The 23,607-nt window shown below is 57.9% G+C and overlaps 1 protein-coding gene across 8 annotated transcripts in view; it reads right to left on the reverse strand.

The window, feature by feature from the left end:
• ADGRG1 (adhesion G protein-coupled receptor G1) overlaps positions 1 to 18,581 on the reverse strand; it is a 38,530-nt gene extending 19,949 nt beyond the window's left edge. The window contains exons 1-2 of one of the 8 annotated variants that reach the window (XM_037516470.2): positions 11,870 to 12,172; positions 2,596 to 2,723 (exon numbers count right to left, since the gene is read on the reverse strand). The gene's annotated coding sequence lies outside the window, so the exon portion shown is untranslated. The other 7 variants (XM_037516475.2, XM_037516477.2, XM_037516478.2 and 4 more) reach the window with 7 other exon arrangements.
• Between the last annotated feature and the right edge of the window lie 5,026 nt (positions 18,582 to 23,607).

Here is a 23,607-nt window from a genome sequence, read left to right on the forward strand (position 1 = left end):
CTAAAGAGAAGGAAACTGAAGTCCAAAGAGGTTACATGATAGGGCCTCCCGGTGACGCAGCGGTTGAGCGCTGGATTGCGAAGCTGCCCGCAGTCTCTGCAGCGCCGGTTCGATCCCCGGCCGCCAGCGAGCGTCCCACATGGCGCGCAGACCTCTCCTGCCGTGCCCACTGCTCCCCTCTGTAGTGTATTTCGTCAGTCTGCCTGTTCTGTTCCCCGCTCTGGCTCTGGAGAATTCTCTCACCCTCCCATGCTTCTGACTGTACCCAGTGCATGTATAAATAAATAAATAAATAAATAAACAAACAAACAAATAAATCTTTAAAAAAAAAAAAAGAGGTTACGTGATAACTAAGATCACACAACCAGTAAGTCACCTCACCAGGACCCCAGCCCCAGTCCACCCAAGTTCAAGTCCAGGCCTTTAGCTGTTGCGATGTTTTGAATCCTTTCTCTTCCCCTGGACTGTCTGTCTCCCGCTCTCTACCATGCGGTATATCACTTCCCAAGGCACTTTCTAAGAAACGCTAGTGCCCAAGTGAGAGGCCCTTCTTGGTCATTTGCAAACTAAAGGCTCTGATAAGTCCTGCAGGGAAGAAGTGGCAGGGTTTGCTTGGGCTTGGTTTCCCAGCCCAGAGTGATGGTGCACCTTTTTTTAAAAAAAAAAAAATATGGACACCTGTTATCAACATGAAAAGCAAGCTCTCAGAAATCTTGACACCATGTGGATAGAAGCCTGAGATCAGGATCCCCCCAGTCAGCCTCGCCCCCCTCCTTTCCCCTTTGAGTTGTCCCTCAGGCCATTATCGAGGCTAAAATGGCCGCAGAAGCCATTCAAGACACTCCCCAGGGAAGCCCATCCTCATCCCTGACACTTCCAGGCCGAGAGGTCTCCGGGGAGCCTGGGGTAAATCCCACTCTTGGGGAAAGGGGCACTGCCAGCCCCGTCCCCAGGTTGGCCATTCCATTAACGCCAGCATAGCCAGCAGGGTCCTCAGCCTCACCTCAAGCAGCCGAGACACTTAGGGTGCTGGAATTGAGAGGGAGGGGGTGCGGAGGGTTTGGGGGTAGAGAGAAAGAGGGAGAGAAAATGAGAATGTGAAGACACAAAAGATTTTAGGAGCTGAGAATCAAAGCCTTTTTGAAGTTTAGGGTAGATTGAAGAGTTCTAGAACCTAAGGGAGCAGAAGCGGTTAGGAGTACCAGATGTGGCCCAGACCCAACTCTCACAAGCAGCCCGGGCACTCTGGTGCCAGACCCGGGACTACCTGCAGCTCACGGCCAAGTCACCCTGTCTCTGAGGAGCCACTGAGGCTGGACTTGAGGACCCCAGGCACCTCCCATCCATACCTGCACAGGGATTGTGGATCCCTGAGCAAGGTGGCAGGAGTCAGACACATGTTCTGGAACTAGCTCTGTAGCTGACTGGCCCTGGGACCTTGGGGCCAGCCGCCTGTCTCCAGGCCCCAGTTTCTTCCTGTTGAATAGGAGACTGTGGTCCCTATCCCTGGCCCCTACTTTCTCTGTAGCCCAGGGCCCTCCAGGCCTCATCCAAGCAGAGCAGGCCTCAGCATGCCAAAGGTAAGGGTGGGGCTTAACTCCCGGCTGGCAGCAATGGCCAAAGAGGGTAATGGGCTGTCAGGCTCGCCCCTCAGACCACAGGCAGACGTCAGCTGCCTGGCTGAAGTCCCCCTCCCCCATCCGTGCTCCCACACTGCCCAAGGCCAGGCCTGCAAGGTCAGCCAGTTACCTCCCTGCTGGTTCCCAGGAGATTGCAGTTTGGCTATCTTGGGTCTGGCAGAGGGCCTGTCTCTGGATGCAGGACCCTTAGCATTCCCAAGGTCAGTCACAACGCCCCCTTCTTTCTCTCCCTCCTCCTTCAGGTCCCAGATCCCTGGCTGAGGGGTGGACAGGATAGCCAGGCCTACTCCCCCATAAGGCTGGGGGCCTGGGCAGCGCGGAAGCACCAGTCCTCCTGGGAATTGTTGGCACTGCCAGGCAGCCTGTGCCAGCTCCAGTGCTGTGCACCCAGGCACTTCCACCCACCTGGAGCCCAGGATGCCTCCTCCCAGGCCTCCTCAGCCACGAGGTGTAGGGCCCAGGCCGAGCACTGAAAGTTATTTTTTGTTGGAGTGTGAAGAAGGGGAGGGGTGTGGGATGTGGGGTGTGAGGTCCTCGCCCCTAACCGCTTCCTCATCACTCCTGAGGCTGCTGTCTGTCCAACTGATCCATCGATCCATTGCCCTTTGATTGTTACCTATGATTCCCCCAGGGTCCTGCGTGCCACCCCAGCCCCACCTCGACCCGGCCCTCAGCTAAGCTGTGGGTGCTGGGGAGAAGGGGCTCCCGAGGGGAAGCAAAGGCTGGAGAGGCAGAGAGAAGGGGAGTGAGAAGGAAGGAGCAGGCGGGAGGGAAGAGAAGGCAGGAGAGGAGCAAGAGGAGGGGAGAGAAAGGACAGAGCAGGGGTGGTAGGAGGAGGGGAGAAGGGGAAGGAGAGGGCTTGGGAAATGGTGGGGGGCGGGGGCAGGAGGAGAGGGAGCAGGGCCAGCAGCGAGAATGGGAGACTGGAGAAAGGAAATGTAGGGGAGACTCTTACCTGGATCCTCCTCCTGGGCGTCAAGCAAACTAGAAAGACATCCGTGCGAGTGAGGGAGCGAAGCGCTTGCTTTGTCTGCTGCAGCGGGTGGCTGGGGTGGTAGGTCAGTTACTTCCCAGTTCAAGAGGCTAGAGGGGGCCGAGATGCTTAGCCAGACCCACCTGCACCTCCTTGTCCTCACGGAGCCTCAAACAAAGGGGGCAGCCTGGGGAGATAGGCTGCAACCAGGGAGCCAGCCAGCCCGCCAACCAGGGAGAGGGGCGCAGGTGACAGCAGCCCCTGGCAACCGTTTCCCTGGCAACCGTTGGCAGCTGTGGGGACTACTACGTCACTGCCAGCTCAATTCAACACAGTGAGGCCCCCTAACTTGAGGGGCACCCAAGTGCCCCAAACTCAGATGCTGGCCAGGCCAGACGGGGAACAGGCAAGAGGGAGGTAGGAGTTTAGGACGGACGTTTATGGAGAATATTGAGCACATCTGTCTGTCTAGAGGGGACCGCAGGGAGCCAGAGCTCCCAATTTCTCAGGATAAGCTCAACAACAGATTTTCACATGAACTCTATTAAGTTTGATTTTAAAGCAAAAGCTTTTTAGAAACCAGTGGGAGTCACCCCTTGACCAAAAATGCCTCTTGTCAGCTGCCCTTAGAGGCTGGCAGACTGACTTTGGCCTCTGCTCAGGCTGGACACCCTCCAACTTCCACCATCGACTGCTACGAGCATAGAGTGTGCACCAGACCTCCCTGCAAGTGGCCTAGGGGCCACCTCCTCCAGGGAACGTGGCCCCTCCCCAGATTGCCACTACCCCCCCCCCAGGCCTTGGGGTGTGGTATTCTTCAGAGCTCCCTGGCAGCCCAGAGTGACTCAGCCCCTCCATTCTGTGCCCCAGAGGAAGCACCAGTCCAGGGAGGGAGAACAGAGGCAAAGCTTCTGGAACTCCTCTTATGGCTTAGGGTATTTTGGAGGTCCATGCCTCCACTCTGCCAGGTTAGCTCTGTCACCCCTTTTACAGATCAGGAAACCGAGATTCAAGGACATGATATGACGGGCTCAAAGTCACCTCACTGGTAAGGGAGAGGTAAGGGCTCTGAGACATCAAGACTGAGTGTCTGTCGGATGTTTGACTAACCCTGCGGTCACACCCAAACATTCAATTTGATCATCTCCAGCAACAGGGAGCACACCTCTTCCGAAGGGAGCACATCCTTTTGACCTCTAAAAAGTCCCTCGTGGTCACTGAGTCAAAGGGAAAAGACCATCAAAGCCATGAGTGGCCTCCGTGTGCTGGCCAGGGTGCCAGAGAAAACGAGGTACAGGGGTCCCCACATGGGGTGGCAGCTGCAGACCAGCAGCAGAGCAGGCACAGGGCAGGGCTGCTCAGGAGTCTAAGGGCTGGGATGTCAGCCAAGCAGCCAGAAGCACTTTCCCAGGGTGCTTCCAGAGGAGGGGAACCCTCCTGGCCGTCAAACTCCCAAGGGCCTGGGGGGCTTTGGGATGGTTTCTGCAGAGGCCATGGGAAATGCAGCAGGGACGTGGGGCCAAGGGGACAATGTGCCACGCACCCCACACCTCCTCCCCCACCGGTGGGCCAATGCCAGGAGCCGGCTGCAACGGGGAGTCTGCTATTGTCCCGCTGCCCGCCTAGAGCTGAGCCCCATTCAGTCACTATTTTTGGCCCCCGGAGGAAAAGGAAAAGAAAGCAAAGAAAGGAGTTGCTGTTCTCGGTGGAGCCTTGGCCAGGAAAGGAGCGCAGGGCCCGCTGGGTCAGAGAAGGCAGCCACTGTGGGATTAAAAGATCCTGCGCTCAAAGGAGCTGGCACGGGGCTGCCTTTCGGGGGAGGCAGGGAGTGAGCGCTGAGCACGGATGTGCACCCTGATGTTTGCACACGCTTGGGGCTCACTGACTGTACATGACCCAGAGAAATAGAGGCCGGGACTCCTGGGACCCGCCGGTGGTGTCTAAGCACTTGCAATAAAACTTCCTCCAGCATGGAGGGGAGGGAGCGAGGAGGGGATACAGAGATGGCGGTGGTGGGGAAAATAAAGAAATAAAATAAAACCCAACCCCAACCCAGGTCATTCTGATTACATTGAGGTGACCCGTCTCCCTTACCCAAAAAATAAATAAAAGACAGAGAGAAACCGCATAGAGGTGAAGGTCTGCACCAGCTCGAGGCTCCTTGCTGCTCACAACAAACCAGATCAGCACACACTAAACACGGCGAGGCTCGTTGTGTAAGTCAGACACCTGAGGCCCAGGGGAAGCACCAAACAGCAAGCTGGTGACCCCGATCTACTCTACTCCCTTCACCTTCCGCCACCCCGCCTTCAGGCACTCACCAACTCCAGCCGGCTCCCTTCTTGCTGCGCTCAGACACCCCTCAGGGCCTTTGCATGCGCTCGGTCCTCAACGCAGCTCGTTTTTTCTTCTTTCCCTTCTCAGCCTACATTTCCAATGTCTTCTCTCCCACGACCTCCCCCTAACCAGAGTCACCCTCACGCCACCCATCGCTCTTCCCAGCCGCCTGATCTTACTAAGGACACAGCGCTTAGCACCGTCTGAAAGGCCCCTGTGATTTGCTTGTTACCCTGCTCTGTCTCGGTCACCACTCATGTCTCCAGCAGCCCGGCCCAAGCAGAAGCTCCGGCATCGCTAGTTTAGTAAGTGACTGAATGAGAAGAACTGGACGGACGCCCAGGTCAGGTTCCCAGCCTCTGCCCAGTAGGAGCTGGCTCCTGATTCTGTTATCCATGTCAAAGTGACCCTCGACGGCAGGCACTCGGCACCCAGCCATCTCAACAGGCAATCTGACCCGGATGGGGCACCACGCTCCTGGGCACACACTCCCGAGGGCAGGCACGGGAGGTTAAACACCAGCCCAGTAAAGGCCCTGAGGAGTCCTGCCGCCCAGAAGCCCAGGAGGTCCAAACTTTCTGAAACCACAGACACTTTCATAGTCGCTGGAGGAGAGGATGTCTGAGGTCCTGTCTGAGTCTGGGCTCACCAAGCCTATGAGGCAGTTGCCACCCTCACGGCCCTTGGCGATCTGCTCCTGCAGCCCAGGGCTAAGGGAGGAAGGGCCGGGAGGGGATCTGCCAACGAAGGTAGGTCATGTCCTATTGCTACAAATGCCAAGCTTGCATCTGAGGTCCCCGTAGGCTCTGTGAGGTGGAGCTGAGAGAGGAAATGGCTTGTGTCTATGGCCAGCAAGGATCCTGGCATCTTGAAACCTGGGGGCAGGTGTACCCCAAGCCTGCAGACTCATAAGGGTGCTGGGGCAGAGAAGTGAACCTGTAAAAGCATGAGCCACGTGGTGCATACTTGATGTCCCTAACTCACCCCATGCCCTCTGAGGAGGCACTATGATGCCCATTTCACAGCTGAGAAATCTGAGGCTCAGAGAGGTGAAGTTGCTGGCCTGGGGTCACACAGCTGGCAAAACTGGACCTGAGCCCAGCTCCACACACTCCTTTGCCTATCTGGCTGCCACGTTCCTACGTGGCACCCAGCCCTGGCTCTGGCATCTCCGGGACACAGAGGAAGCAGCACATTTCAAAGAGGTGAACACGCAGGTCCAGGAGGCTGCTCCAGGGGACCAAGGCCTCACACAGGAACAGGGGCAGGCCCCTCCCCCTATACCCTCAGGCTCTGGAAACACCCCCACCCCTAGACAGCAGTTTCTGCAACTTCCAATTCTGGGTCCCCAAACACAGGTGGGAGAGCAGGGGAGGAACTCGCAGGCTTGCTGACATCCACCGCAGGGTCCCCCTGGGGGCACTGGCTGTCTGCCCCACCCCAGCTGGGGTGCACCCCTGCCCAGGCACCAGGACCTGAGCATCAGGAGCTGGACAGCAGGTCCCACCCATCCAGTCCAGGCTGTGTGCTTAGGTGGCAGCAGGCGTGGCATTGGCGACTTGGGATACGCGTAGTTTGGAGGAAACCACAGGATTCCTTCTCATCTGCCCACTGCCCACAGCTCCCGAAAGGTGGTGCCCCGTGCACATGTGTGGGAGAAGGATGAGCATGAGGGGGAACGCCCCTGCCCAGGTGCGGTTGGATGGGGGAGCAAGGAGCAGCATCAGCTTCCGGATGACTGGGGAGGTGGGTGTCCCCCATCCCAACTTCGTCATCAGCACCTCCTTCCCACTGCAGTCCTGAGCCCTTCCAGTCTCTCACCCTCTGCACCTCCCATCCAGCACGAGGAGACTACCACAGGCTCAGAGGGGCCTCTGTGGAAGCCTGACTTCCACCGGAGTTCTGCATGGTACAGGTAGGGCTACGGAGAGGGTTTCTGGAAGGAGGCCCACAAGCTTCGCCTGACGTGGCTAAAAGGACCAATGCTTAGGGGCTTGATACCCGGGCAGAATGAGGGAACTGGGTGCCTTTCCCCACAACCCCCCGAGGCCAGAAAAGCTCCAGGCTGGAAGAGGTGGTGAAGAACCACACAATGCTCAAATTCCCTCTACAACTTCCCAAACTTAAATGCCCCCAGGGACGGGGAGCTCACTACCCCAAATGGGAACACCCCCTGTGGGGCCAGCAGAAAAGCTCCCAGCTCAGAGACAGGAGATTACCTCTACCGGGACCTTCGAGCTGTCTCTTCATCTGTGAACTCTGAGGACCAGCAGCAGCCAGGGCTGAATGACATTTTGTGGGCAGTGAAGCCCTTACCACTGAGGGGCGGGGTCTGGGTGATGAGTAGCCTGGGGGGATGTACACAAGCTCAGCTGGTGACACAGCCCAAGCAGCAACAGACAGAGGGGGCCAGACCCAGTGTGACTCAGCTGCCCCAACCAGCAACTGGGGTTCACCCCTGACATTTGTTACCATAGAGGCAGGTGGGCCTGGGCAGTTGCACACAGGGTCAGGGTCCAGGGTACTAGCCACAGAGCCACACCCTTAGGGCCGGACTCAGCCAGAGATCCAGAGAGGTGACCCAATCCCCCACGGGCCAAGGGAATGCAGCCCAGCAGAGAAGTGACCACATAGTGCAGGCACCAGACCAGCACAAACCCAGGCCCCCCCTGCAGGCCCAGGACCGTGGCCGTCAGTCAGGCTTTTGGTCTCAGGGAGCTGGAGGGAGCCCCGGTTCTGGACAACTTCTCAGGCCAACAAGTCAGGACCCCATTAGATGGGAGTGTCCACAGGTCCTGGTGCCTTTCCCAGTGATATCATGGGAGGACAGGGCCAGCACCCCAGGATAAGCTCACTGCTGGTCCCCAAGGGGAGGGCATGGTCTGACAATGCTCACTTACGTTGTGCCAGGCACTTTACTCGGCACTTGCCATTTACTGGCTCACTTAACTCTCTCAAGATGCCGGCACCACCCCCATTTTAACAATGAGGACAACCAGGCCCAGAGAGGTGAATACAGCTGCCCAACTTGGCACAGCTGGTGTGGTTGAAGCAGCCGCAGGCAGCCGCAGGGCTACCCAGCTTGTGCCATCTCAGCTGGGAGACAGCTGAGCTGGGTGATAGGGGAACAAAGGTCCAGGACAGCTGGGGGGGTTGTGGGGGGGGTAATACTTCTGGGCACCTACAGGATGTGGGTTGCCTCAGTCCATCCCCACAGGGTCATGTCTAGATATTAGAGGTTTAGGTTTCTTCACCCCCATTTTACAGCCTAAGGAACGAGACTTAGAGAAATAAAACAGTTTGCTCGAGGTCACTTCAAGGATTTGAACCTTATTCTGCTCCACATGACCCTGAAGCAAGACCTTAGCTAAGGTTAGGGAACACTCTAGAAGTCTGTCATGGTGCAAAGTACACGCTTTACAGCACTGAGTGCTCCAAATTCCAGGCAGGGGTGTCAATGTCGTCTCCCCGGGTAGATGAAGACACTGAGATCAGGGGGGCTGCATCCTTGGGGGTCCAAATGTGTGCTTTCTCCTTGGGTCCAAGAGAGACAAGGTCTGGACTTCTGGGCAGAGGCAGGCAGAGGCCTGGGGCGGGAGGGAGGGCGTGGGAGGCAGCAGAGACGGCTCTGGTCTCACTGTTTCTCCTGCTGGACTAAGTGGCCCTGAGCCTGGGGAGCCACAATGGAGCCATTAGCTACAGAAGGGCTGGTGTTTCAGGGGGGTGGTGCTGGGCTGGCTCCTAGACAGCAAGACCCCCACTCCCAGACCAGCTCCCTCTAATGCAGAGTTGCCATCGGGCAGAAGTTCTGCCAGTTCTTCCAGGCCTCAGCTTTTATCTCTGCTGCCTGGAACTGCCAAATGCACCACAAACCGCCTGAGCCGGCGCCAACCCAGGGGCCTGATGCGAGCCCACTGGTCTCCCTGCCAAAACACAAGTCAGGTTGCGGGGGTGGGTGGGTGGGGGCCTGCCTGAACCCAAGGGGCCCCAGTTGTCCCAGAATGGAAGGCAGGAGGAAGTCCCCCCAAGTCATCACAAGTCATCTCCAGCTGAGTGTACCCAGTGGGGAAGGCATGGTGAAGGTGAACATTTTTACGGGCCAGACGCTGTTCTCACCTCTTGCCCACATGACTCCTGGTACACAGCAGCCCCTGGAGCAGATGCTATTGTTATCCACTTTTTCCAGATAAGGAAACTGAGGCAGACGCTCACACAACCAGGGAGAAACAAAGTCAGGGTTCTCGCTGGGCAAACAGCCTTACTACTGCTGTGCGTCTGGCTCCCTGGAGGATTGTGGGTGCAGACATGGGGTTCCAGTCTCCCCCAGACCCTCTCTCTGGCAAGCCAGGTCTGATTTCAGAAACTGCAGGGCTCCTGAGGGCCTCAGGGAATGCCCAATGGTGCATGAAGGCCACACTGACCCAGGGCAAGCCTGGGGAGATTGAGGTCCAGCCAGAGGCCTGCCCCACCCCGTCTCGGAGAGGCCCCTTTGTGCCAGTCGTATCTCGCCCCCCACTTGCCATCTGCCTGGTCCCCGGGGTCCTGGTGCCCCGGCTGCCTGGTTTGCTCACGTGATGTCCCCATCTGCTGTGAGTCACAGGACCACCCAGAGTTGGGGTTGGGGATGCAGAGCCTGCTCAGGCTCTGGTTTGAGGGAGGGGCTTGGACCTGTGTTGTCACATTTCCCCCATGGCCCCACCAGCCTGTCCCTGACCCTCCACTGCCAGGTGGAAGCTCACCTGCATCTCTGAAATGGAAGCAGCCCCCCTCCACGCACCCACCACCCACCAGCCCCAGGCAGCTCTCACTGAGGATGCCTGGCCCATGTCTGTCGCTGTCCCCCAGTCCTCTTGTCTTTGTCATGCTGGGTCCTGCCAGGAAGGCCAGGCTGTCCCCCACAGCCCTGCCACCTCTTTCCCCTGCCCTTCCCCTGGGCTGGATGGCCACCTCGCCCTCTGCGCCCACAGCCCTGAACTGTCTCCCCCAGCAGGTGCCTTGAACCTGCACCCTGGGTGGGCAGCTGGGACCCAGCCCCCATCCAGCTTGTCCTGACTGCCAAGTCCTCCTCCACCCCTCCCCCTGCACAGCAGATTGGGACCTGCTGGTCTGGCCCTCCAGGCCCCTTAAAATGACCCAGGCCAGGTGTCCACTGCCATAGCCTTCCCCACCCCCCTGGCTCTCACATTCCCAACCCTTTGCCCACACGGGGTCCTCTGTCAGGAATGCACCCCCAGTAGTGCAAGCCTCATGCATGCACCTAAAGCCCTCTCCCCTGCCCACTTCTCTAAGCCCCCTGAACATCGTTGGCAGAGCCCCCCAGGCCTCTCCGCCTCTCCCAGCATGCGATCTCTCTCCCCAGCCGCAGCTCCTGTCTTGTTTGTGTCCCTGGCAAGATGGGAGTGTCCATGCAGGCTAACCGTCCCTCCCCAGGGGCCCAGCAGCATCGGCGCAGGCTGCCCAGCACAGCCTCTCCCTGGCCGGCCACTCCTGGAGCTGCCGTCTGACACTCTAGAGCCAAGGCTGGGACCACGGGCACCGCCCCCCAATACCCACTAAGCAGCCGGGGCAACTGAGGCCCAGAAAGAAGCAAGGCAAGGGGACCATGGGGTACAGTGGCCATAGCGAGTCTGGATCTCAGGTCCCTTGGGCCCCTGAAGCAAAGGGGGATCAGGCCTGGCCCCAAGAGCTAATCCCACCCCAGGACATTGGCAGGAAAGACCAGGCAGGGAGCTAACTCAGAGCTGTTGGGGCTCGCTGTCAGGAGATGATTCCCACCCTCAGTCTCAGCCCCAAGGAACTACCTTTGCCCTCGAGGTACCCACAGAGAGGGGGCTGAGGGCTTGGTTCTGGATCTACCCCACCTTATCTGGCTCACTCCCTACCGTGCCCCCATCCCTAGGACAGTACTAGGTACACAGTAGGCGCTCAATCAATGTTTACATGAATCACTTCCTTGGCCCTCTGGAGCCACAAGGGCTATTCCTACCCACCCCCGCCTACCCCAGGCCAGAGACGGCTTGATTCAGGCAGAGTGAGGGGGACAAGGGGCGTGCCGGAGTCCTGCCTTTGCTCCTGCCCTCCAACCCCCAGTCACATGAGTGCCAGTCCCCTCCCTCGGGGCCCTGGGAGATCCTGAGTGGGCACCACAGGAAGGGGACTGGTTGGGGTGAGGAAAAAACTGGAACTGCCAGCTCCCTGGGGGGTACAAGGTGGGCGCTGCAGTAGCACCAGGGCGGGGCGGTCCTATCAGCACCAAGCAGACGGGAGCCCTGAGGTCTGGTGGGTTGTGGGCAGGAAGCTCCCCAGCCCCCAGCGCCCACTTCCCCATCTACCCACCCCAGGTTCTCTTAACATTCTCGGAGTCCAGGTCCCCCACGTTCAGACCCCATTGCTGGGACCATCGCCCCCCGAAGAGGGCCCAGTGCCTGTGTGAAGGCGCACCAGACTGCCCCTGGCTCATTCTGGGGTCCCGGATGAGCTCTATGGCAGCCGCAAGTGAAGCCACCTTCAAGAGCCCCCTGCACACACTCCTCCCCAAGCCTGGACCCCGGCTCTCCATCCCCACTTGCTGTGTGACCTCAGGTGAGCCACCTGCCCCGTCTGTGCTGAAGGAGAAGGGACTGTTATCTCAGAACTCAGCCAGCAGACCCCAGCTCCGCACCCTGAGCCTGTGTCCACAACTCACAGCTGACTAGCGGCTCTGAGAGGTTCCATCCCCTTGAGCCCCTCCCCCTTCCTGGACATGCCCCGTCCATGCACCCCAACTCTATAGACAACCCCACTGACCCACATAGCAGAGCTCATCAGGGCAGCTCCCACCAGATGCTAGTGGGGATACCAGTTCCCCATGCCACCACCTGCCCTACTGCCCACCACCCCCCACCTACTCTCCACAGCTGTCACGCCCTGGATCTCCTACCGGGTTCCCGATGGAGGGTCCCGCGTGGGGCCAGGAGGCTAAACTGCCTTTTAAGATCCACTTCGGAGAGTCAGCGAGCCAGCTGGCAAGCTAGCAGGCTGGTGAGCGTGGGAGGCTGGGCTGCACGCACCGCGATAGCCAGTGTGCAGCAGGGGGCGGCGCTGTGTGTGTGTGTGTGTGTGTGTGTGTGTGTGTGTGTGTGTGAGTGTGTGCAGACGCCCCTGTCCTGCTGCCTCCTCCTCCTCCGGGTTGGGGTTGGGATGACAGACCAAGTGAGTCACAGATTTCTCGGAGCGCCTGGAAAGGGGCGGGACTAAGAGCTGAGGTGGCGACCCTGAGGGATGCCCATGACTCAGCGCTGGGCAAAGGGGCATCTCCTTGTCCCCTCAAGGCCCCCCCAACCAGGCAGACAGGTGATGTCGGCTAGAGAGACCACGGCCTCCTAGCCTTCCATCTCTGCCATTCCTCCTCCGGCTAGTCACCCCAAAATTCCCCCAAAGAGGCCAGAGTTACCGTGGATACGGGTGCTGAGATGCCCCCCCTCTCCATCCCAGGCAGCAACTGCCCCTTCCTGAGGAGAGTCCAGCCTCCTTGGCAGCAGGCAGGAGGCAGGCTGACCGGCAGAGCGGAAGGCTCCGCGGGGGAGGGGGTGTCAAGTGGGCTGGCCGGCAGCCCATGAACTACTCGCCACCTAACCTTGAATTCTCCCTGAAGCCCTGGCAGCCCTCACAGCAAAGGGGCTGTCTCAATGTCCCCCGAATAGCAACATTCCAAGACTCCAGGCCTGGATTCTGTCACCCCAGGGGCTTCTGGAAACAGCCTCCTTCAGTGCCTCTGCTGGGTCAAAGGGGAAACTGAGGTCCAGGTGCAGAAGCAATCCTGGCGGCTCCAAAGGCTCAGAGAGAGACATCTGGAGATGGGCAGAATCCCTCACCCCCTTTCTGGCCATGGACCCCTGTCTGCAGCTCCATCCCCTGCCCAGGTTCACAGCTGCTCTGGGAGCAAGAGAGTTCCAGAGAGCTCCTGGCTCACCCTGCAGAGGGGGGCTGTCCGGCTCCCCTCATCCCTCCAGCATGGACAGATGACTCCCAAGCCCCAGGTATTCTGAGGATTTCCCAACATCACGAGGGGGGTGATGACATCAACAATAACAGTAATAATAACAGCAATTACCTCCACTAACCATCGCCGCCCTCCGGACCCCTCCCTCACGCCATGACCTTAGCGCCACAGACAGTGGGGAGGGGAAGGCGGCTTGCTCGGGCCAGGGCCTGGCACCTGATGAGCCCTCTATAATGTCCGGGTGTGTGGTGATGAAGAGGGGAAGGCACAGGCAGAGAAGGGAATTAACTTGGCCAAGGTCACACAGCTGGGAAGTGGCAGAATTGGCTCTCCCAGACACTCCCAGGTCGGCCTCCCCAAGCCTCCAGAACAGAGCCTGCACCGGCCACCTCTGACACTGCAGGTCCCTTCCCGCTCACAGGGAGACCCTAAAGGAGGACCCTGGAAAACCACGTGTGGCCACTGAAATGGAAGCTTGGTAGGGGGCATAACTGACCAGGGGTGGCAGCTGGGGAAGGGTACCCCCACCTGCCCGTGCAGATCAAGGCGCAGGGAGGGGCCTCCCTGGGGGTGCAAAGGGTTAAGCACAGCGCTGTGAAGCCTCTGCAGCACCAATTTGATCCCTGGCAGGCCAGGGAGCTACCTACATGGCGCGGCAGACCTCTTCTATCTTACCTGCTACTCCCCTCAGCAGTGTGTTTCAGTGGATCCACCTGTTCTGCTCCCCACTCTGTCTCTGGTGAATCCTCTCACCCCCTCTACCCTAGCTCTTGTATGCATAAATAAACAAACCTTTAAAAAAATACTACAGGGCCTCCCCTGGTGACGCAGCGGCTGAGCGCTGGGCTGAGAAGCTGCCCACAGCCTCTGCAGCACCAGTTCGATTCCCGGCCGCCAGTGAGGGTCCCAAATGGCGCACAGACCTCTCCTGCTGCGCCCGCTGCTCCCCTCAGCAGTGTACTTCACAGTCTGCCTGTTCTGTTCCCCGCTCTGCTCTGGTGAATTCTCTCACCCTCCCGCGCTTCTGACTGTACCCAGTGCTTGTATAAATAAATAAATAAATCTTTAAATAAATACTACAATCTTAAAATTTTAGTTAAAAAAAATTGGAGTCCACAGGTCTGCAGCCTGCATGGCCCAAGAACTTATTAGAAATCCAGGGTCTCAGGTGTGCCCAGGACCTGGTGAGTCCGAAGATGCATTTCCACAAGATGCCCAGGTGATGCCAGCATGTGTTTCACAGGAGGTGCCCCATCTAGACTCCAGGGGTTATACAGCAGTGGTAGGTGGGATGGGGAGCAGGGGAAGAGGAGGCCAGGGTCCAGTTGGGACACGGGGGGCTGCAGAGGGGAAGCCAGAAGGCAGGCTAGGACCCACCCATCCCTACCTCACATGCAAAGGTGAGCGGAGAAGGGAGATGAGAGAGGTCAGCATTGCCCTGGAGTTGGGGGTTGAGGGGGTGCAGGTTTGGAATGCAGACCTGGGAGGCAGGGAAGAAGCTGCCTCAGGCTCAGTGGAATGGAAGTTACCTTGAGACATGTGGGGGAGCCTTCCAACAGGCAGCTGGGGTACCCCAGCCATAGAAAGTCATAAGCACACTGGCTGGTGACAAAGACCAGAGGGGGGTGCAGGAAGCTGCAAGTGCAGAGAGGCCTTCATTTCAGGGGTGAAAGGGGCGATGCTGCTGCCCAGTGGCTGGGAACCCGGACTCCAGGTCAAATGACTTCTACTCCTAGCTTCTACTCCTGGGCCACCCAAGCCACATGTCCCTAGCCAGCCGCCTCACCTGCCAAGTGGGGACAATAATAGCACCACTAATAGCCATAAATGAAGCCACATAATAAAACTCACCGCCGAGGCTGGCAGGAAGGAGGGCCCCATGTACACTGGCAAGGGCTTTATTGTCACAGCAGCTTGCCAGGAAGGTGGGAGCAGGTCTGTGTGACCCCAGGACGGGTGTCCACGCACCCCTGGGACAGAGGCCCACCCAGAGGCCTCTGTGAGCGGAGGCCCCATGGGCCCGGGCAGTACGGTGTGAACCAGCTTTGCAAACAGCGAGGGGCTCTGCTCACCTGGGGAGGGTCACTGGCCCCCACTGCCTGCCTGGAGGGGTTTTTTTATGAGACAAGAGCAGTTCAATCCAGGCTTCTCCCCTTTACAAGCCGCGTCGCCTTTGCACTACACGGTGCCCGCGCAAAGGTCACTATGGTTATTACAAAGTGAACACAAACGCTGGAGACCGGGTGCGCCGTTTGCAAAGTCCTTTCCTGTCCAGCACCTCCTCTACAAGACAGGGATGGTTGTTCGCAGAGATCAACACTGAGGCTCAGGGAGAGAACCTCCCCAAAGCCTCACAGCAAATCAGCAGCAGAGCCGGGACTTGAACCCAGGACCTGTGGTCCGGACACGTGCTTTGCAGCCGCAGCTCCCAGCCACCACCCTGCTAGTCCCGTGGGAATGGCTCCCGGCCGCCAACGCGGGGGCAGCAAGCCCCGTGACAACTCCGTCTCCCGTCACCCTGCCCCGGGCCAGCAGGGATGGTGCGGCCCATGTGACTCAGCACCCGCACAAAGGGTGCTGTGTGCCCCCGAGTGCTGGGCCTGCCTCCCCCGCCCACAGTGCATCCCCTTGTTGGGGAAGGCACAAGGAGCCTGACTTAGTCTAGACTCGGGGTGAGCAAGAGCAACGGGGTGTTGAAACGGGACAGGTCTGCTGGAGAACCAGGCCCAGGCTTGGGTGCAACAGCTGGCTGCTGGCTCCACAGAGGGAAGAAAAAAGCCAGACCTGCCCGAGGGCGGGGCCACCGGGTCCCGATGCCGCTGTCTGAGACCTTATTTGGATGTCCAGGACAGACTCACCCAGGTTGGCTCCTGGGCGGGGCCCAGGCCGGAGCCCCGACCGTGTTTACCTGCATCAGGTGTCAAAAGAGCTTGGACTTGCAATCAGGAAAATGACACCCGGATGCCAGCCAGTGGGCTCCTGTGTGCACACCTGTCCCCGGCAGTGGCCCCTCTCCACCCTCGCCCCTGAAGGTTTCACACTCATTGCCACACGCCCTTATTGAGCACCAACTGCATGCCAGAGAAGTGATTCGCCTTTTCCTCACCTCCTACCAAGCAAGGCTTGCTGCATTTGCTGAAGGAGGAAACTGAGGCTCAGAGAAGAGGGTGGGGCAACCCCAAGTCACACAGGATTCCAGCCAGGACAGCACTTCAAGGTCCATTTCCTCCCTAGTTCTCAGTGCTGTCTTGACCACGTGCCAATAAGTGGCCTTGGGCAGCGCCCAGACAAGCAGACAACCCCCAGCCCCTCTCCTGCACGGTCACCCAGGTCCTGTCCTGCGGGGAGGGCATCACTGTAGAATGCAGGTCCTCAGAGTTCAGTCTGGCTGGACCTCCCAGGGTCGCGCCCTCCCTGGAAGGCGGGCATGCCTGGGTGCCCAGTGCCGAGACAGGAGGGAGACGGCGCGGTGTAGCCATGACGGAATGTCTGACCCTAGCGCCCGCCCCCACCAAGTGCACTGGGGCGGAGGTCGGATCCCGCCGGAACAGACCCGGAAGGTGGTCCTGGACAGACTCCTGCTTCCCAGCTCCCAGAAGGCCCTGCGCCTGGGACAAGGCTGGGTCTACCAAGGATGGGCCCTTGCGACCTTCCTACCCACCGATGCCAGCAGCCTGGACAGCTCTTGCAGGTGCCCAGCCAGGAATCCAGAGGCCTGGCCTCCTCAGGTGGGACCTCAGCCATCTGCAAATGGCAGGGACTCCCCCACCCTATGCAGCTAGGGGACTGAAGTGGGTGCTCTGGGATCCCCAGCACCCTCTTCAGAGGCAGCCTTGCTTGGGGGAGGCCCAGGGATTTGGCGGCTACAAGCCATCCCTCACCCAACCTAGACTCCTCCCAGCGTTGCCCCCAGAGTCTTCTAGAGAGCACTCTGGGCTGTGGTACCTGCGGTTGGAAAGTGGGGCCACCAAGGTTGGTCTCAAAGGGCCCCCGGTTGCGCAACAGCAGGCTTTGTCAGTCTCCTGCGTGCCCCACTGTGGGCAGCAGAAGAGGCTCCTAAGTCCTCCACAGAAGTCTCCCCTCCTGAACAAGAGGGTCCCTCTCCGCACTCCCCACCATGTCGTCACAGTTGTGTCTCTCTGTCCCTCACTCCCTTAGGCCCTGGTGGGGGAGATTTGACTGGCAGCTACACAAATGCCCAAGATGTGGGCTAGGTGCCTCCGGTGGACAGTGAAGTATATCGTTCCTGTGCCAGCAGAGGCAAATGAGGCCCAGAGAGGTTTAGCGACTCCCACAAGGTGGCACAGCAGTGTGCAAAGATGCAGGACTTGCTTCACCTTGAGGTGACAATGTGTCACCTCATTTGCCTTGCCCAGGGCTCAGGATCTCAGCCTTGACTGTCCCGTGCACCCACCCCCACTGCCACACATACCCCACTGGTGCCCAGCGCAGAACTGGGTTGCCTGCTGGGGACTTGTGGAGAGGACACCTCTGGTTCCTCCCTTGGAAATTGGGGCTCCTACCTCTTCTATTCTAAGAAATAAAGAGCTAGAGCTGCTCTTTGTGGAAAGCCCATGGGGTGCCCAGCTTCCTGCCCTGGAGATACACTGAGGCCTCCCAGAAGTGCCGCCTTCTGCATGTGCCTCTGCCCCCACAGTTAGGGAGCCCCCGGGGTCTCCCCCTAAGTGCTGGGGCGCAGCTGGCTCTGGAGGTGTAATGGAGCGGTGATGGCAGCCACTCATTAGCAGGGCAACCTCATTAACAGGGGAGACGTGGGGGCCCATCTTGCTGCCCACACACTCCAGGGAGCCGAGGTGGTGGGAGCAGAGCTGGCCAGGCGCCAGGCCCCTCTGGGCTCTCACCCACCACTGTCTGGCTGGCATGTGGGGCCCGGAGACTGGGGTTTTTTTTTTGGGGGGGGGGTAAGTGGAGGGTAATTGAAGGGGGAGAACACTACTCTAGTCAAAGGAAGGCCCAGCCCAGGAAGACCCGGCAGGGCAGGCCCTTCCCTGTCTGGGGGCTCCTCCTCCTGGTGTCCTCACCACCCACCTCATAAGGGTCTTACCACGGAGGCCATTCACCTCCTCTTGCAGTGGTGGGGGGCCCACCACGCAGCCAGGTGAGGGGGCTGGGAGAGGGCTCGCCTGGGGAGTCTGCCTTCTTTCTCCTCCTTGTCAAAAGTCAAACAACCCAGCTAACCTGCTCCCAAACCGGTTTCCATGGGCTCCCAGGAGGAAACAGGCTCTGGGCACAAAGCAGGCAGAGCGCTGGGGGCATGGCCCCTCCTTCCTCTCCAGACACCGGGGTCCACAGCCCTCCCCACACCGAGTCTTCCGCAGTTGCCTCACCTGGGCACTGGGAACACACCCCACGCTTCGCTGGCCTCTCTGTGCTGGGGTTACCACCATCAGGGGACACGCAGGCGCACTCGGAATAGTACGGGGTGATCCGGGACAGCCAGTGCCTCCCAACCAGCCCAGCGCCCCGAGCAGGCCAAGGGCCACACCTCACACCTGCCCCCAAGACACTGAATGAGACCCAAGGGACAGCCAAGGTCAAGCGGGCCATGCTGGGGCCACACTGCCTGCCCCTCTGTCCTGTCCCCCACCCAGAGCAGCAGCCTCTTACCTCTGGTCTGGGCAGGCCTCTGGCTGGCTGGCCAATGTTCCCTCCTCCTCGTCTACCTCCTCCCCTTCTACCTTCGTCCAGGGCTCACACAAATCCTGGCTGAGCTTGTCTAGGCAGGTGGCTCCAGGTGAGGCCCCGCCTCGTTCCATTTCCGGTCTCCCCACAGCAGTGGCTGCCACCTCCCTCTTATTCCTGAGCTTTCCTTCTGGAGCTGACCAGGCCCCTGGGGTGCTGAGGGCCCCCACCTTTCCCTGCAGCCCTTCGTAGGCTTTGGGTACTTTCACCCCAGGGTACACAACTGGTGGTCCACCCCCAGTCCCTGGTTGAGCCTGGGGGAGTCGTTGAAAGTCTCTGAGGCTCAGTGCCCCCCAGGAATGTTGGGGGATGCTGCCCTCTCCACATGTAATTACCAATTCTGCGAGTTCCCTCCTGCCTCTTTCTTGAGTTTAGGCCCCACCTGTAATCCTGGGCCCAGACTTACCTGCTGGAGGCAAGGGTGGGGTGCGGGGAGGATGAAGAATGGGGAAGTCTCTGAACTTAGAACAGCCACCTGTAGGACACAAAAGGGGAAAGAGATGTGGGGGGGGCAGGCATGAATAAGAGCTTCCTCCCGGGAGGGAGTGGGGGCATCTGCCCCAGGTATAGAAGGGGGTGTGGGAGAGTGGCCCAGACAGGCTCTACTCCACCCCATGGAGCACCCCCTGAAACACCCCCTAGCCAAGACCCTGCTCAACTCTTCAAGCCTGGCCTCGGACCAGGAGTTCTCGGGAGGGACTTTCAAACCCACTCCCCTAAGTGACTTCTGAGTCCCTCCCCACCCCCAGTAGCCACAATTTTGAGCTACCCAGACTGTCACTGAGTCACTAAACAAACTTTGCGTCAGGTGCCATTGTGGGTCTGCAGGGCGAGTGAGGAGGGGTCTGAAATTTGCCTGGGAGGCCAGGGACCTCCCACTGCCTCCCAGGCCTCCCGCACCCCTGGGTCTCCCTTCACCTGGGACCCATATCCCAGTGTTAGAATTTTTTCTTTTCTTCATCCCCTGTCAAATGACCAAACCTAACTCCAGCCCTGGGTATGGTGCAGAGGAATTCTGGGACACTGGAGGATGGACGGCGAATGTGGGCAGAAGGAGTGGATGATGGACAGACAGATGGAAGGATGAACAGGTAATGGCTTCAACCACACATTTAGCAAGTGTTTATTGAGGGTCCACTGTGCGCCAGGTGGTGAACAACATACAAAAATCTCTGCCCTCTTAAAGCTGGGAAGATAGATTATTAATTAATAACCAAATAAAGATTAAATGTATCCAGGGGTAAGAACCGTGAGGCAAAACTAAGCAAGGGAACAGGAGAGGGAGTGATAGGGGAGGGAGGTTCGTTTGGAGTCTCTGAAACACTTGAACACACACTGAATGTGGTAGGAGCAGCACAGGCAAAGCCCCTGTGGTAAGTGCTTGGTGCAGTTAAGGAACAGAAGGAGGCTGACCTAGCCGAATGAAGTCGAGGTAGAGATGAGACCAGGGAGGGCCAGGAAGGATAGACAGATGGACAAAAGGGAGCAAAAGTGGGTCCAGGGCTGAAGTGTTGGGAAGCTCCAGTGCCCAGAGGGAGGGTCTGTCGTGGCCAGAGCTCAGATCCATTCCTGGAGTCTAGCCCAGATCCACTGGGGCTCCTGGCCCCCAGATCACTCCCTCAACCCCTCTCTCCTGGCAAATTCCCAACTGCTGATACTGCCCATGGACACGCATGCCCGCCCTGCCAGCAGGAAGTGCACACACACACACACAGACACACACACACACAGAGACTGGACACAAATGAGGGGCACTGGGAAGGAGGTGGAACGTCTGAGAGAGAAACAGTTGGGAGGAAAACACTCTGTCTCTTGAAGCCGTGGAGTTTCCCCAGGGCCCTGAAAGCTGCCCCATTAACCCTGAGATGCCCCCCACACCCTGATAAGGACATTTGGAGAATCCCTTTAACATCCTGTCTACTTGTGGGTGACTCCCCCGCTCCTGATGCCCATTCTCCTCCCCCTGCTGTGCCCTGAGGGTCCAGCTTGGGATACAAGGTGGGGGGCTCCTGGACTTTGACACTGAGCCTCAAACCATCTATTAAGCGAGGACACCTGCTTTGCCTTGCTTGCCTGCCAGAGGCAAAAGGAGGGGGCCAGGCAAGTGCCCCCCAGAGCAGGTATCTGAGGAGTATTTTTGGGCCTGGGGGTTGGTCTCTAGGACTCCCATCAGGTCCTGCAAATGATCCCAGCGACCCCTCACCACCCCAGAAGTCAGCAGCCACTCTTTTTTTTTTAAGATTTGTTTATTTATGCATACAAGAACTGGGGTACAGGCCGGAGGTGTGGGGGGGTGAGAGAATTCACCAGAGACAGAGTGGGGAACAGAACAAGCGGATTGACCGAAGTACACTGCTGAGGGGAGCAGCAGGGGAGGGGAACAGTGGGAGAGTCAGGGAAGTTCTGCTGTGCCATGTGGGTTGCTCCCTGGCCGGCCGGGGATCGAACTTGTGCTGCAGAGGCTGTGGATTGCTTCTTAGTGCGCTGCTTAACCCCTTGCGCCACCGGGGAGGCCCCAGCAGCCACTCTTAATTCAGATTTTACAGATCAAGATGGGTGGGTGGGGTGCAGTTAAAGGCCTTTCTCTGAGCCTCAGAGATCCCATCTAGGAAATGGGCATGTCAAGAGAACCCAAGCTGCAGAGTTTCCAAGTGAATCACGCGAGGCGGCGGGGAGGCAGGGAAGCGCTCTGAATCGCCTGGTGATAACCCACTCACTTGACTGTCTCCATTTTACAGATGAGGAGACAGAGGGTAAGCCCAGAGTCAGAGCGATTGGCCAGATCTGGTGAATCAGGGCATGGGCCCACATCCTTGCTGGTCCGTGACACCACGGCTGTCCTCGCATAGCCCTGTGCCCTTTCCAGGTTGGCCCTGTGTCTAGGTGATGCGCTCTGCCAGGCTGGGATTGGGGTGACTGAGTCACCTTCTCCTGGGTGTTTTCAGTGGGGCAGCCCCATGTAGAGTCAGTACCTGCTGTAGGCAGGAAATGGGTACAAATCAAATGTCAAGACTGCGGAGGCAGGAGGCTGTACCCCTCAAAGCAGATAGCTTGTGGTGGGCATGTCTGCCTCTCATCACGGCTCTGGTTCAGGCCTGCCCTGCCCATGTATCTCTCACTGGGACCAGGGGTCCTCCCTATTCCTTATCTCCCCACCCCTTCTCTGCCTAGAAAAATTCCACCCCTAGTTCAAATGCCCCCTCTTCCAAAAAGCTCTCTTGGATTTATCCTATCTTCCCCCATAGGAATTCAGTCTGTGAATCTCTAGACCTCAAAAGTCCTGCAGTCCTTGACCGACAAGTACACTAACATCCTGGTGAAGGACTATGGGTGTTTTGGGGGTCGGGGTGGTATGGAAACATATAGCTCAAAAGGTGTGAACCTATTTCTCTATAACATACACAGTGTTGTAAACCAAAGTAACCTCAACTTTTTAAAAGCTAAGGAAAAAAAAAAACAGTTCTGAGACAAGTCAAATGTAGAATAAATTTTTTTAAAAGCATACCAATAGCTGACTCTCTTTAGCACCTCCCTATGCCCTTTTCTTTAAACTCCACATGGATCCCAAAATAATCCTATGAAAGGGGGTGCTATTATGACAAGGAGACTGAGTCCCAGAGACATTAGTCAATTGTCCCAGAGGCATCACTAATTTGCCCCAGAGCCAGGATTTGAACCCATGTTGCTGATGGGCTGATTTATCTCTATGTCATGTAGCTCTTTGGTGAATTTATGTCATCGCTCTTTCAACCATCTTTTCCCAAGTGCCCAGTAAGTGCCAGTAAGCATGCTTTTCTCTAAGACCATGAGACAGACATCCCCTCCTGACTTTATAGGACTATGACTTGATGGGCTGAAGGATTAAAAAAAAAAATCAGTGATGCAATTAATTATCAAATAGCTCAATAAGTATGGAGACAATACATATGTATATGTATATGTACATATACATATATGTATATGTAAGATCAATGAAGAAAGCAAACCAAAAAACAACTGGGTAGAGATAGCATGCAACACGGAGCCTATTTTAGCTAAGTAATCAAGGAAGGCTTCTTGGAGGAAGTGACATTTGTAACAAGGGCCCGATAGATGAGGAGGAGCCAACTTTAGAAAGAATGGATCTGAGCATAGAATTCGAGGCCGAAGGGACTGTTCATACAAAGACTTAGAGGGGGAGACAAGTTCAGAGCACTGGAAAAACTAGCAGCTGGTACATGTAGCTAGAGCAAGGGACAAATGAGAGGGGGCTGAAGGGCAGAGCTATGGATACAGGAATAGAATGGCAGCCTTAATCCCAGAGCAGTGGGAAGCCATGGGTGGATTTAAGCAGGAAGTAAGATGATCGATCAAGGAAAGTAGGCTAAAGGACTAGGCTCTGCCGTGACCAGGTCAAGGCTATTGGTCAAGGCTGGGACAGGCCAAGTCTGATTGGCAATTCAGCTGTTAACACCACAGGGTCCTAATAGACAGACGTAATGGGACACCAAGCAGCAGCTCTGCAGAACCGCCCCTGGGCAGAGAGTGGAGTGGCCTCCATCTTCTCCAGAGGAGACACAGTGGGTCATCCAGTAGCCTGACTCTGGTCCACACTGAGCAGCAGTTTCCCACAGAGCAGGACGGCAAGCCTCTTCCATCTATCGGGCATTCTGTCTGCCCATCTACCAGGGAGCCCTACGCAGCCTTGGGTCCTGGGCAAGCCAGAGCCGCCACTGCCCCCAGTGGTGAGCTGCTAAATGGTGGTTCTCTGAGTATCGTTCCAACAAGAACAGTGATCTCGGGCCTCCCTGGTGGCACAAGGGGTTAAGCACCACACTATGAAGCAATCCGCAGCCTCTGCAGCACAAGTTCCATCCCCAGCCGGCCAGAGAGAAACCCACATGGCACAGCAGACCTCTCCTGTCTCGCCCGCTGCTCCCCTCAGCAGTGTGTTTCAGTCCGTCTGCTTGTTCTGTTTCCTGCTGTCTCTGATG

The sequence above is a fragment of the Talpa occidentalis genome, unplaced genomic scaffold (genome assembly GCF_014898055.3).
Source record: "Talpa occidentalis isolate TD23 unplaced genomic scaffold, MPIMG_talOcc4v2.1 talOcc4.17, whole genome shotgun sequence".
Taxonomy (NCBI): domain Eukaryota; kingdom Metazoa; phylum Chordata; class Mammalia; order Eulipotyphla; family Talpidae; genus Talpa; species Talpa occidentalis.